Here is a 14,785-nt window from a genome sequence, read left to right as displayed (position 1 = left end):
CAGGTTTCACAGGCATACGGCAATAAGGCCAGCATAACAGCTCTGTAGACCTTCAGTTTGGTAGGCAGCCAAATAACTCTTCTCTTTCACACTTTGCTTTGGAGTCTCCAAACACTGAGCTAGCTCTGGCAATGTTTGTGTCAACCACACCATCTATGTGGACATCCCTGGAAATTATACTGCCAAGGCAAGTGAACTTATCCACAGCATTCAAAATTTCTCCATTTGCTGAAACCAATGATTACTGTTAGTGTTAGGGATAGGGACTAACCTTAGAATTCATTGATACAAGTCCAACGCTGTACCCATTGTTCCATGTTTTATATATAAGATTTCTCTAAGACTATAATTTTTTTTGTTGCTTTAAATTTTATTTGACTTAATCCAATTTAGTAGATAACTAATGTTTTCCACCAATTCGGGGTGCAGAAACTTCCACAGGCTTCACGATTTTTTGTTTAGGTACAGCCTTTGTAGGAGCCTTAGCAGCAGATGCAGCTATCTTCTTAGTTGCTTGCTTAGCCTCTTTTGCTTCCTTGGCAGCCCTGATGGCTTGTTCTCATTGGGCCTTTTGAACTTCAGGTTTCTGGTTCCTCTTGGCCATTATATCAGCAAGAGAAGCCCCAGTGATGGCCCTTTGGAATTTAACAGCCCAGCGAGTTCTTTTCTTTTGAATCTCTTCCGATTGTCCCTTCTTGTGTTTTCTCCTATACAGGACAGTCTAATTGATTTGCCGGAGGTTCCTCTTTGAAAGGAATGCAGGCTTGCATTTTACATTCAAAAATTGGAAAACAGTGCCTCCTGTGACCTGGATAGATCTTGGACTCGCTGAAACTGCACAGCTTCATGGACAGTGAAGAGGAAGAGCTCTAAGACTATAATTTGAAAGAATATGCCAGCCCACATTGTCTGAAGGTTACCTTGTAATTAATTCTCTATGCCAATGAAATTATAGGTCCAGTACCCATACACAAGAAAATATCTTGATCATAAAGTTAGCCAGTTCCCTTTCCTTCGGGAAAAGATTTCATGGGAACAGGGAGTAAGAGAACAGGTTTTGATTCCCTGCATCTACTCTTCAATTTCTGCCCCACCCCCAGTTTAATGGTATTTGTATACCATGCTCATGACTGTGGGTTCCCATTGCTCTAAAAGTGCTCACCAAGTTCAGAGATGGTGACTTCTATTTGAGAATCTCAGAAAGAGGACACTTCCTAGACAACTTTCAATATGTTTTTCCTAGTCCCACTGGCTTTTCACCCCCCACAGGAAATAGCTACTTAACCTCTTTAGACCATAGTTTTCTCACCTGTAAATTGACTTAGTTGGACTAGATAACCTCTGAGGTCCTTTCCATATCTAAAGCCATAATCATCTATGAATTAGTGAATACATTCCTGATTTTTGCTTTAAGTCCACAAAGGTAAAATGTGACAGAAATTTAAACATCCCCGAAGTCAACCAACATCCTCATTTAACAGTCAAGGTTTGAGTCCTCCTTGTAAGACAAGGATTGGAGAATGAATTAGCCGGATCAGTTTCTCACTTTCCTCTTCACATAGAATCTCCCATTAATGTTAAAAGAAAATCATACGAATGACTGGTGAGAGAAGTAGACTTGAAAATTGACTCCTTTAGAACAGTGCTTGCATTTTTTAAAAGGAACATGACATTTTCAAATCTTATTAATACAGTACATTTTAGTTGTTTAATTATATTCTGACAACTTAGCTGCAGATGGCTTCCTATATAAGGTTTTCATATTTGGTGCAAATCAACCAAGATATATTATATTCCTACCATGTACTAAAGTACTGCTATAGGTTAGGAGGCCAAGGATATGAAAGAAATCTACTCCTTCACCTCAAAGAGCTTATAGTCTCCTCCTGTAACTGCTATGAAAGGTTAAAACTGGCTGTCTGACAGAGAGCTGCTGCAAAACTTAGTCATTCCTCATGTGGAACAAAATCTAAGACAATTCTGCTCATAAGTGGTTTCCTTGGTTGTCAAGGGGGTAATAAGTTAGAGCATCAAAGGAAATAATTAGAGAAGGTGATTCCTTAGGACTACACAGTCTGGCTTAAAAAAGTATTCCTCTGAAAAATGTTTCCAGGACCACCTGGTTCCCGCCTATTGTCAGGGTTCTGCTCTTACCTAAACACATTATGGTTTTTCTGTAAACAGAAACTAAAAATTACCTTATTCTTAAAATGCAGAATAAATCAGGACTACAGTTTCAGCTAATGCCACTGATACCTTTATCTTTAAGAGAAAAACATATATACCATAAGATAATCTTATGCCATTATCTTCATCTCCCACTGACATGAAGAATAAAAGACACAAATTCAAACTGTTTATTTATGAATTCATAAATCAGAATGTACTAGACCCATACTTACCTCCAAAGTCACTTGAACTTCAATAAAATATGAAAAACAGAAACTTATAGTGATATTGGAATTAAAATTCCAGGCTCTGAAAATTATGAATTGAGAAAACATTGGGGGGAGCCAAGATGCAGATTAGAGGCAGAAACGCAGCTGAACTCTTTTAACATTCCTCTCCAAGCAACTCTAAAATAACACCTCAAATCAAAATTTGGGTGTCAGAGCAAAGAAAATGTCAGGGTGAGACATTTTTCTGGCCTAAGAAAACTGAGGAAATCCATAGGAAAAGTCCATGACACTGAGGCAGAAGCCTGCCTAGAGCACACTCATACAATGACAGCAATAGTGGCGGTAGCAGCAGCAGCTTCAGGAGCTCTCAGCCCAGAGATGGTAAGGGGATTAAACAACTGGTTAGAGGATTAGAGGGATTCCTTTGCTGGTGCTAGGTACAGCTGGCACTGATTGACAACACCATTGCCCACACATAGTTCCACAATGGAGAGGAGTACTTGTGGTAGGTCACAAAGGTGTAGGTGCCTTGGTCACAGTTCCAGGGCCAAGAGGAGTGCTAATGCTTGTAGCTGCAGGAAAACAAGGGACATGGTCACAGTTCCAGGGTAAAACAGAACACTAGCACTTGCAGTCCCAGAGGAACAGAGGATGTAGTTGCAGTTCCAGGGCCAAGAGGAGTGTTAGTGCTTGTGGCTATGGGGAAGCAGGGAATCTTCCTGGGTAAAGACAAGTGCACAGACCAGAAAAGCAGAAACCAAACCTCTCCCAAATTATACCACTTTGGAAACACTGAAACTTTCAGACCCACAGAATTAGCTCTGAAAACAGCAGCAAAGAAAAAGCCTGAAGCTCAGGACAGTGCTTCCACACTGCCAGATAAGCAGAACCCAATTTTAACAGAAAGTTCAAACTAAGAAATAGGCTGAAAAAGATTAGCAAACAACGACAAAAAAAAGAAAGAATTTGACCATAAATAGCTACTATAATAACAGGGAAGGCCTAGACATAAATTCAGAAGAAACATTGTGACAACAGCTGCTCCAAAAAACAAAAAAAGTCCTCAAAGAAAAATGTTGATTGGATGCAAGCCCAACAAAAATTCCTGAAAGAGTTTAAGAAAAAGATAAAAGTGGTAGAGGAAAAATTGAAGGAAAGAAATGAAAGTGATGCAAGCAAATTATGAAAAGAGAATTAACAGCTTGGTAAAAGTGGCACATAAAATTGCTGGAGAAAATATTAAAGAATAGAATTGCCTTAATGATATAAGAGGCACAAAAATTCACTGGAGAAAAGAAATCCTTAAAGAACAAATAGCTAGAATTGGCTCAGTGAAAGGTTATGACTCTAGGAAACACCAAGGAACAATGAAACAAAATCAAAAGAATGAAAAACACAGAAGTGTGAAATTTTTCATAGGAAAAACAATTGATTTGGAAAATAAATTGAGAATAGGTAATTTTTTCATCACCAGAAAGCCATGACCAAAAAAAAAAAGCCTAGACATCATTCTTCAAGAAATTATCAAGGAGAAAAATAAAAATTGAAAGAATCCACCAATCACCTCCTGAAAGAGATCTCCAAAAGAAAAGTCTCAGGAATATTATACCAAAGTTCCAGAGCTCCCAGGTCAAGGAGAAAATATTGCAAGCTGTCAGAAAGAAATGATCCAAATATCATACAGCCACGATCAGGATAAAAAAAAGATTTAGCAGCTTCCACAATAAAGGAGCAGAGCATTTGGAATAAGACATTCCAGAAAACAAAGGAACTAGTATTACAACCAGATGGATATTTAATGAAATAGTGGGCTTCCAAACATTTCTGATGGAAAGACAGAGCAGAATAGAAAATTCAACATTCAAGCAGAAGACTCAAGAGAAGTATTTTAAAAAAAAACATGAAAAAGAAATCATAGGGAAGTTAATAAGGTTAAACTTTACATTCCTATAAGGGAAGATGATTCATGTATCTCCTAGTAAGTGTATCATTACTAGGGCAGTTAAAAGTTTACATAGACAGAGGACATGGGTGTGAGTCAATTATGTTGGAATGATCTCAAAAAATGAAGGGGTGAGGAAGAGGGTTGCACTGAGAGAAATTGGAAGGGAGAGGTAGACTGGGGAAAATTTTCTCAAATAAAAGAGATGTGTAAGAAAGAGCTTTTACAGTAGAGGGAAAAGAGGCGGGGGAGTGCAAAGCTTGAAGCTGCCATCAGAACAGGTTTAAAGAGGGAATACACACACACATCTATATAAATATACATACATTTATCTATTTATACACACAAACACACATTCAGCTGTGTATAGACATTTATCTTATCCAATAGAGAAATAGGAAGGGAAGGGTATAAGAGAAAGGGGAATGATAAAAGGGGATGATAATAGAATCAATAGTTAGAAGCAAAATAGACTTTTGAGGAGGGACAGAATAAAAAGAGAAAAGAAGAATAAAAAGAAGAAAATGAAATGGAGAGAAATATACAATTAGTAATCATAGCTATGAATGTGAATAGGATGAGCTCACTCATAAAACAGAAGCAGAGAGCAAAATGGATTAGAAACCAGAATACCACAATGTGTTGTTTACAAGAGACACACCTGAAACAGAAAGACACAAATTAAAATTAAATTAAAATAAGGGGCTGGAACAGAATCTAATATGCTTCAGCTGTACTAAAAAAGGTAGGGTAACAATCTTGATCTCAGACAAAGCAAAAACAAAGATAAACCTTACTAAAAGAGATAATCAGGGAAACCACATTTTGTTAATAGGTACCACAAAGAATGAAATAATATTAAAAAAATTATAACAAATTTCTCTTATAAAGACCTCATTTCTCAAATATACAGAGAACTGAGTCAAATCAAATTTATAAAAATAAGAGCCATTCTCCAATTAATAAAAGATCAAAGGATATGAACAGGCAGTTTTCAGAAGAAATCGAAGATACTTAACAATTATTTGGGGAAAAGTGCTCTAAATCACCAGTGATTAGAGAAATGAAAATTAAAACAACTCTAAGGTATTATCCCACACTACCAGAAATAGGAAATGCTGGAGGGGATAAGCGAAAATAGGTACCCTAATGAACTGTGGGTGGAGTAGTGAACTAGTCCAACCATTCTGGAAAATAATTAGGAACTAAGTCCAAAGGGCTATAAAACTGTGAAAACCCTTTGACCCATCAACATTACTACTAGGTCTGTGTCGCAGAGATCAAAGGAAAAGGAAAGGGACCTATATGTACAAAAATATTTTTATCAGATCTTTTCCTGGTGGCAAAGAATTAAAAAAAATAGTGGGGATGCTCATCAATTGGGGAATAGCTGAATAAGGTGTACATGATTGTGATGGAGTATTATTGTGCTACAAGAAATGATGAGGGGATAGTTTCAGAAAAAAAATATGGCATGATCTATGTGAACTGATGCAAAATGAAGTGGGAAGAACCAGGAGATCATTGTGCACAGTAACAGCAATGTTATAATGATGATCAACTGTGAAAGACTTGGCTACTCTGATCAATACAGTGATCCAAGATGATTCCAAAGAATTCATGATGAAAAAATACTGTCCACCTCCAAAGAGAGAACTGTTGAGCTCCAAGTGCAAGTTGAAGTATAAGCTTGTTATCTTCTTTATTTTTTTTTTGCAATATGGCTAACATGGAAATATGTTTTACATGATTTCACATGTGTAATTGATATTGTAGTTTTATTTTCTCGGTGGGTGGGGAAAAGCATTGAGGAAGGAAGATAGTTTGGAATTCAAAATTTAAAAAGAAAGAAAAAGACGAAGAAAGGAAGAAAAAGAAAATGTAAATCTTCCTTCTTAAGGTACAGGGAAGGAACTAACCATTGGGATTTCTCATTATTAAACTAATTCTCATTTTGATACTTCCATTAAAGACAGTGTGCTACAATGGAAAGAGTACTGTACCTAGAATTGGAGATCAGGGCTTGAATTTTGCATCTGACACTTGCCAGATATGTGAGCATGGCTAATGTACCTTACGTCCCTGGAACTCAGTTTCCTCATCTGTAAAATGGGTGTATTATTATTCCTTCTAACTCTCTTGAGAAGTTGTTATAGGAAAAGCACCTTACAAGCCTTAAAGAACTATATAAATGTGTAACTAGTCTAAGTGGGGAGAATACTTTTAATTTCAAGTTCTAGTGCCTGTTCACCATTCTAGCTTGGAATGCAACATTTTCCCTGGAATTGTCATAATTTTTGAATACTAAAAATTACTTCTCGAATACTAAATAGTGATAATTATTCATAACAATTTGTTCATATTGTCATAGATCATTGAGCAATGTGGCCAATTGTTTCTTGATCTTTGAGCTGTGATGTTGCTATCTATTTTCTATTCTCATGTTGATTCATTTTTTATTGTAGAAAAAGTTTGCTTTTATCCTTCATGTTAATTTTTCAGCAAGATAAAATCACCTTAAGAAAGGTTTTCCTTACCTTAGGAAAAAATGCTATTTGTTCTTTCATGGATGATAGACAGATAGATAGATAGATAAATAGATAGATGGATGAATGGATAGATGGATGTTTGGATGTTTCTTTCATAGACTCCCCTCCCCTTAAAAACAGATCCCACTATAATTACTACCAAAAAGTGGTATGATATCATTAAAATGACACACTTGTTGCCAAACAACAAGTTTGTGTGGATTTCCAAGCCCTGATTTTAATGGGCATTGTTGTACTACTTTGATATTTCAAAAATTAATATTTCTGTTATAGATTAGTAGACTTCAGGGTTTCTGTTTTGAAACTAAATAAATCTATAACTATAACCCTAGAGGCAGGGGGTAGAAATATTAATAATGAATTCACTTCCAGTAGGACTTGCTTTTTTAAAAAATTATATGTTAAACTATTTTTATCAATATTTTGATAATGTGAATATTCATTTAACAGAACCTATAACATAGTCTAAAAGGGGATAGATTTAAATTTGTTCTTGAGTAAGAAGTCTTCTACCATTCTCCCCTCTTATCTGACCTTGAAACCCCATGGTACCTTTCCCTTGAATGCTGTTGCATCACTTTCATTTGTACTCTTGCTTTCTCACTCTGTCCCTGGCCACAGAAGCTCAACCACCAGAAGAGTGTTCCAAACAGCAAGACAGAACTACACAGAGACCCTCAACTAAAGTGTTGAGGAATTTGGGTTTCATATTATCGGCACATTCATGTCTTCACTTATTACTTCCTCCTTCCCACTGCCTAATCTTCTTCTTTCCCTGTAGATGAAGAGCACTGAAAGTTAAGAACTGTGTCATTCAGATACACCATATCTGACCATGCTCTTTCATCTATTTCCTCAAAAGAATAGAGCTCCTCTACAGGCCTGAGTACTTGTTTTGTTCCACTCTAGTCTCTAGCACATGTTGCATACTTGAATGGAAGAGAGTAGCTCATGGTTGCCAATTGCCTCCCACGAGTTACAAAGGAATAGTAAAGATAATTTCATAATTCTGATCACTGGTCCCTTTCCAAGGCTAGGAGAATGTGTAGAAAGCTAGTCAGGGTTAGAGATCAATGGCAGGATTGTGAAAGTGGGTGATAGCAGGAGAAAGAGAGTGATGAGAAAATGACGCGGCTATATGAGTCTGCCGGAGTAGTTAGTGATTGAAGCCAGGGTCAGATCAATATAAAACTGAGTTTGACCATAGAGTAAACTTCGATATAAGGATCAAAGTGAATTTAAGGATTAGGGTAGTGATGAAGATGAATACCCAGATTATGCAGCTAAGCAGTGAAACCAAATCTTCTTTATGCCCTACTGTGTTCCCTGTGAAGGGATCCCATTTTTCTGGGGACAGGGATGAAAAAGCCAAGTCAGATGTGATATCTCTGAACTGAGCACAGTTGTAAACTATAAGCACTCTCTCTCCACAGGGAAAGAACAGGACTGGTTCAAAGGAAAGAGGAAGAGGGTAAATGAAGACAACTGTGAACGTACCCATGACATGCAAGCCAAAACCCTTCTGCCTCTTGTTCCTCGGCCCATCTTCTGTGGCCAGGCGAGAAGTGAGAAAATAAGAGTACAAGAAAAAATGAGGAGAAATGACATTAAGGGGATGGTGCCATGGGGTTTCAAGGACAGATGAGAGGGGAAAATGGCAGCAGGCTCTCCTTACTCTTGTTCATATCTATTTCCTTAGCTCCATAAATGATAAGCTATCTACTGTAAAAAGGAGTTGGGGGGGGAGGGCTAGTATCTGCCTGTAACCAGGGCACTGAATGGAAAATACTAAGAGTTTTGTCTACACAAAAATCTTCACCTGAGTCCTCATCTTCATGCTGTGAGGAGGAACCAAGTCCTATATCCAGAGTTCCATTCATTTAATGGATAGTTTTATTAAATGTTGTGAGTCTAACAGAAGTTAAGATTTACCTTATTTCCTCCACTCTTTTGCTTACTTCTAGGAGGATGGTGGCTGTGGAGGTTTGCACCACTGTATCATATATTTCTAAAATTCCCAGGTTCTGAAACCACCTATATACTACTAAGATATAGTCTGCATGTAGGAGAGGCTACAAGGACATAGTAAACACTCTATTATTTATTAACTAATTTTTGGTGGGCTCTATGCAAAGAGTAAAAATCATGTATATACCTAAGCATGTCAGTGAAGAAGATTAACTGCTTACTCTGCGTAAGGCAAGGAACAAGGAGCTCATATTCAAATGGAGATGAGAACAAATAACTAACTAGGTACATGATACAAGTTATATACAGAGTAAATGGAAGGTAATCTCAAGCTTAAGGCAGTCGCAACAGGGAGACCAAGAAAGACCTTCTGCAAAATGTGAGATTTCTACTGAGAATTGAAGAAAGTCAGGAAGTAGAGATGAGGAGGAAGAGTAATCCAAGCATGAGTCAAAGAAAAGTTATTGAATCAGGAGGTGGAGTATCATGTGCTATGAACAACAAGAAGGACTATAGAGTAAGTGATGGGCAGAAAAGTATAAGAAGACTAGAGAGACAGGAAGGGGCCACCTTGAGAAGGACTTTATCAGCCAAATAAAGTGTTTTCTATTTGATCCTGGAGGTAATAGGGAGTCATTGGATTTTAACGAGGGAAGAGGTGACGTGGTCAGACCTGCACTTTAGGCAGATCGCTTTGCCAGCTGAATGGAGTAAGAACAGGAATAGGGAGAGACTTGAGGCAGAAAAATGAATCAGAAGGCTATTGCTATAATCCAAGCATGAAGTGCTTGCTAATCTAAGACAGTCTGTACTAGGCTATCTGTAGCAGCTGTGTGAGTGGAGAGAAGAGAATATAGGTGAGAAATGGTGTGAGGTAAAAACACAAGCCTTGGCAAAAAGATTGGATATGCGGGGTGACTGCAAAAAAGCAGTGAAGAATGACACCAATGTTGCATGCCTGGGTGACTGGAAAGATGGTAGTCCCCTCCATACTAATAGGGAAGTTGGAAGAGGGGAGAATTTAGGGGGAGAAGTGAGTTAGGGGAGAAGTGTTTTGGTGTTGAAATATTGAACTTTAAATGTCTACAAGACATTTGATCCAAGATATCCAAAAGGCATATCTGTCTGTTCACTTTGGAGGGCTCACTCCATTCTGTGAGTCTAAGGTCAAAATACTATACCTCTGTGAAATACAACAGATTCAATAGGTGAGGACAGTGTAGGCAAAACAACCTGTGAATTGAGTGACTTTCCCCCTTTGTGATGACCAAATTTGGCATGATGAAAACACAGTTTTAGAGCAGACACTTTTAGACCCATAAATTGGACTTAAACTTATTATTTAACAACCTCCAAGTTAAAGCTTTTAAGTAGTAAGGTGCACACTGTTAGGAAAGTAAAAGTACATGTTGGAGTATAGCCTGTCCATCAATTTGTCAGTGACTCAGGTACTTTATCCTTAAAGAAAAGGATCAGTCTTTAAGCTAGGAACAGACTCTAAATATACATTTGTCCATTAAATTATTTCAAAGAGAGCCAAATTTCAGTCCATTTGGGGCTATGATGATAAGAACAAACATTTTGCTGAGTTTCTATCAGCTAAGCCACCATTTTAATTAATTATTGCAATAACGGTTCACACATAAAGTCATTCCCTATCATATAATAACAGTGTATATTATTTTCTGCCAAAAGAGAAAACCAACATTTCTGTACAAAGAAAAAAGCTTAGTCTACATCAAATTACTTCTCCATTAAGACTTAATAACCAATACCTTATTTTTAAAGAGTATGATGATTGATTCATTGAAATTAAATTTTTTCCCTTATCCAAGCTGACAAAAACTCTGTGAGCTGTTCTGCATTCTGACTCACAGGTATTTCATTCATTTATATGTAAAATGATTGAAATGCTGATAAGCCTTTAAAAGACAACACATTTGGATAAAGGAATACACAATAAAGTATAAATTGCTGATACTAGCTCATCCCCATTTTAAAAACAAGGAAAGGAGCTAGAGAGCAGGAAGTCACTCAGTACTTGAACAGGGAAGGCTTCTGCTCGAAGGGATATAGGTACCTGAAAAAGCAAATCCAGGACAGAAACATTGCTCATTTCACTATTTCCTTAGGGCCTACTTGGTTTACCTCAAAATATGCACATTTTCAAGTTATGTACTACACTAATCCTGTTTTCAAAGACTATGCACACATGTATAGCTTAATGGCAACATGGCTCCCAAGCCAGTATTCTTTACACTAGTTCATGCTGTCTCTTTAGTGATTTTATTTTTCTGTAAGTTTCTCAGAAACCATCAGCAAACAATTCAAGAAATCAAACAGCATGAGCTGGAGGAGCACATGTTGACTCCCCAGGTTATCCAAGAGAAAGAGGTGTTCCTGCAAAGAATAAAAGAAGTACTTCAAGGAAAAAAGAAACAAGAAGAAAAACGGATAGAATAAGGCAAAGGGGAATTCTTACATGTCAGCAAATTACGTGTTGGAAAAATGAAATAGAAAAGATACAGAAGAGGGTCAACTAAACATCCAGGCAATGAGATAGATATGAGACTCTTCCTCATCGCTAATGAATCATATCTGGAGGAAGCAAATCCTGTAGATGTAGATCTACAGATGCTAACTGATGAGAGGCCATCTTGTGATGGGTCCCCACAGAGGGACAATGAGGTAGCTATTTGTCCCCCTGACAACAACAAAGAGTTGTGGTGTTATTTTCTTTACTGTGTGTATATTAATGTGTGTGTGTGTGTGTGTGTGTGTGTGTGTGTACACATAGATGCATGTGCATCTATGTGTATCTTTATATACACAACTCTGTGTATGTATGGATACAAACATGTATGTATGTGTATATGCATATGTATATGATGTCATAGAGAACATCCAAGAATTGCCAAACATAATGATCATTACTCTCTTCTAGTGAGTCATATGGGAACAAATGATTGTTGTTGTTCAGTTGTTCAGTCATGTTTGATTCTTCATGACCCCATGGAAAATCCATGGGATTTTCTTGGGGAAGATACTGGAATGGTTTGCTATTTCCTTTTCTGGCAGATTAAGGCTGAAAAAAGTGAAGTGATTTGCCCAGGGTCATATAGCTAATAAGTATCTGAGGCTGGATTTGAACTCAGGTCTTCCTGACTCCAGGTTCTATCCACTAAACCAGAAACCAAGGAAGCATTGATAATTATAATAAATTGAGTGGCGTGGGCAGGGTGATTAAGTAGCAATTAAGATGAGAAGGGAACGGAAGTCCTTAGACACTAGTTTTATTTCCGTCACTGGGAAGAATTAAGAGTAGAGGGTTCAGAAGAGCAAGACATATCTAGGAAATGAAGAGCAAGGTGAGAAGATGGTACCTAACAACAGTTTTTGGATTTCTGAACTGTGTCTTGAAATAGAGAAATGATGGACTATTGGAAATGGATGTAATGCGCCTAACAGGAGCTAGTAAAAGTATATTTGCCTACAAAGATGAGCTTTAAATTAAAAAGGGAAATGGAGGAAGAAAACTGTCTACACAAAACTAATGATACAGATATAGCAAAGAATAGCAGGTACGATATAGAAGAAAAAAAGAAATGACAAATAATTCAAGAAGAAAGCCATCAATAAAGCTCATGACCTTTGATGTCTAGATGTATAAATTCACAAAGTATAGGTTAAAAAAAACAATAGAAACAGTCTAAAGTAAAAAAGTCAAATTTGACCTTACAGATGTCTCTGAGACTTAGCTGGGCTTTGGAATTATGACTGAAATTTGACTCAGGAAAGATACACCTCATTTCAAATGGAGCAGAATATATAAAAGTGGTGTTGAGTTAGTAATGTACATTAATATATGCACTCATGTAAGGAAATCAAGAGTAGAAAAATGAGGGTGACTATATTTGGTTAAGGATAAACAGAGGCTGAAACAGAAGCAATACAATTTGGGGGTATATTCTAGACTTCTTGGACAGAGAAGAATAATGAGGAGTCTTAGAAACAGATCACAAGCTTCAAAGGAAACAAAATTAATGTTGTAGCCATCACAGATGACTTCATTCTGTAAATACCTGCCAACACGTTGTCTGTATCAATCAATCAACAAGCATTTATTCATGTTTATAATGGGCCAGGCAATATTCTAGGTGTTAGGGATACAAAGACAAAAACTGAGTAGTTCTTTCTCTCAATGAGTTTACTTTCTATTGAAGGAATGTATATTTTTGTTGTTGTTCAGTCTTTTTAGTCATGTCTTACTTTTTGTGACTCCATTTGGGGTTTTCTTGGCAAAGATACTGGAATGGTCTGCCATTTCCTTCTCCAGCTCATTTTACAGATAAGGATCTAAGGCAAACAGGGTTAAGTGACTTGTTCAGAGTCACACAGCCAGTAAGTTTCTAAGGCTGGATTTGAAATCTGGAAGATGAGTCTTCCTGAATTCAAGCCTAGCACTCTATCTACCCCACCACCTAGATGTTTGTATATGTATATGTATATAATTAAATATAAAATATTTGTGTGGCAAATACATAGCAATTTCAGGAAAGGGGAAAAGTAGTGAGCAACTAGAAGAATAGGGATAATCAAGAAAAATCTATTTGTGGAGCTTGCACTTGAGCCAAGCTTTGAAGGTGAGGAGGAATTTATGTTCTAGGAATGACAGAAAGATTGTATAAAGGCATAGAAGCAGTATGTGGTATATCATATATACAGAAAAGCATGGGAGCAGCTAGGGGGCACAGTGGATAGAGCTTTGGCCTTTGAGTCAAGAGGACTTGAGTTCAAGTCTGGACTCAGACATTTGATACCTACCAGCTGTTCAATCCCGGACAAGTCACTTAACCCAGATTGCCTTACCAAAAAAAAAAAAAGGACGTACATTTATTTGTCTGAATTATTTAGTATAAGGAAGGAAATAATGTGCAAAAATCCTGGAAAGGTAGGCTAGAACCTTATCATAAAAGATGTTAAAGGACAGAGTAGTTTATATTTGATCTCAGAGGCAATACATAGCCTCTAGAACTTTTTGAGTAATGGTATATGATGGTTAGAACTGTACTTTAGCAAAATCAGTTTAGCAATTGTGTGGAGCATGGTTTGTGGAGTTAAGAGCCTAGAGATCCATAGATTAGGAGGCTATTACAATAGTCCAGGCAAGATGAGATGAAGGCTTGAAGTTAGGTATTAAGTACATGAGAAGAGAGAAAGGGAGAGATGTGATAGACATTGTGGGAGAAAAAGACTTTCTAATTAATTGTAAATATGGGGTGAAGTGTAGAGAATAACTCAGGTTATGAACCTCTGTGACTAGAAAGATGGTAGTACTAAGATGAAAATAGATCATTCAGAAGTGGCTTGATTTCAGGGGAAAAAATCATTAATTCTACTTTGGACATGTTGAGTTTGAGATGCCTATGGGAGATATAGTCTGAAAAGTCCAATAGGCCTTTTGGTATTGGATCAGAGTTCAAATGAGAAATTGGGCTTAGAGACAGATCAATATATCATTTTCATAAAAGTAAGATCCACGAGAACTGAATCATAGGATTTGAGAGTTGGAAGGAACCTCAGTGATGCAGTACAACCTAAATACAAAATGAATAACACCACAGCAAAAGCAACAAATGCTCATCCGTCTTCTCCTTGAAGACACCCATGGAGGAGGAACTCATTTTATCTCAAGGAAGCCCACTGCAGTGGGAGGGGCAGGCCTGGTGATGCAGCAAATGAGACTGAGGACTGGCCAGACAGGAAAGAGAACAAAGAAAGGGTAGTATCATAAAAACTCATGTAAAAGAGAGCAATCAATGATGTTAAATTCTGGAGAGGGTACAGGAAGGATGAGCATTGAAAAAAAGCCATTGGATTTGATAATCATAGATAATGTTGGAGAAAGCACTTTCAATCTAGTATAG

General features: G+C 37.2%; 1 pseudogene; it reads right to left on the bottom strand.

Annotated features, from left to right (window-relative positions):
* Positions 1 to 400: 400 nt before the first annotated feature.
* LOC110212676 (large ribosomal subunit protein eL24 pseudogene) overlaps positions 401 to 14,785 on the bottom strand; it is a 169,534-nt pseudogene continuing 155,149 nt past the window's right edge.

This window comes from Phascolarctos cinereus, unplaced genomic scaffold, assembly GCF_003287225.1.
Source record: "Phascolarctos cinereus isolate Bilbo 61053 unplaced genomic scaffold, phaCin_HiC Scaffold_2;HRSCAF=192, whole genome shotgun sequence".
Taxonomy (NCBI): domain Eukaryota; kingdom Metazoa; phylum Chordata; class Mammalia; order Diprotodontia; family Phascolarctidae; genus Phascolarctos; species Phascolarctos cinereus.
Note: the sequence above shows the minus strand (reverse complement) of the source record. Positions and strands in the feature narration are given on the sequence as shown.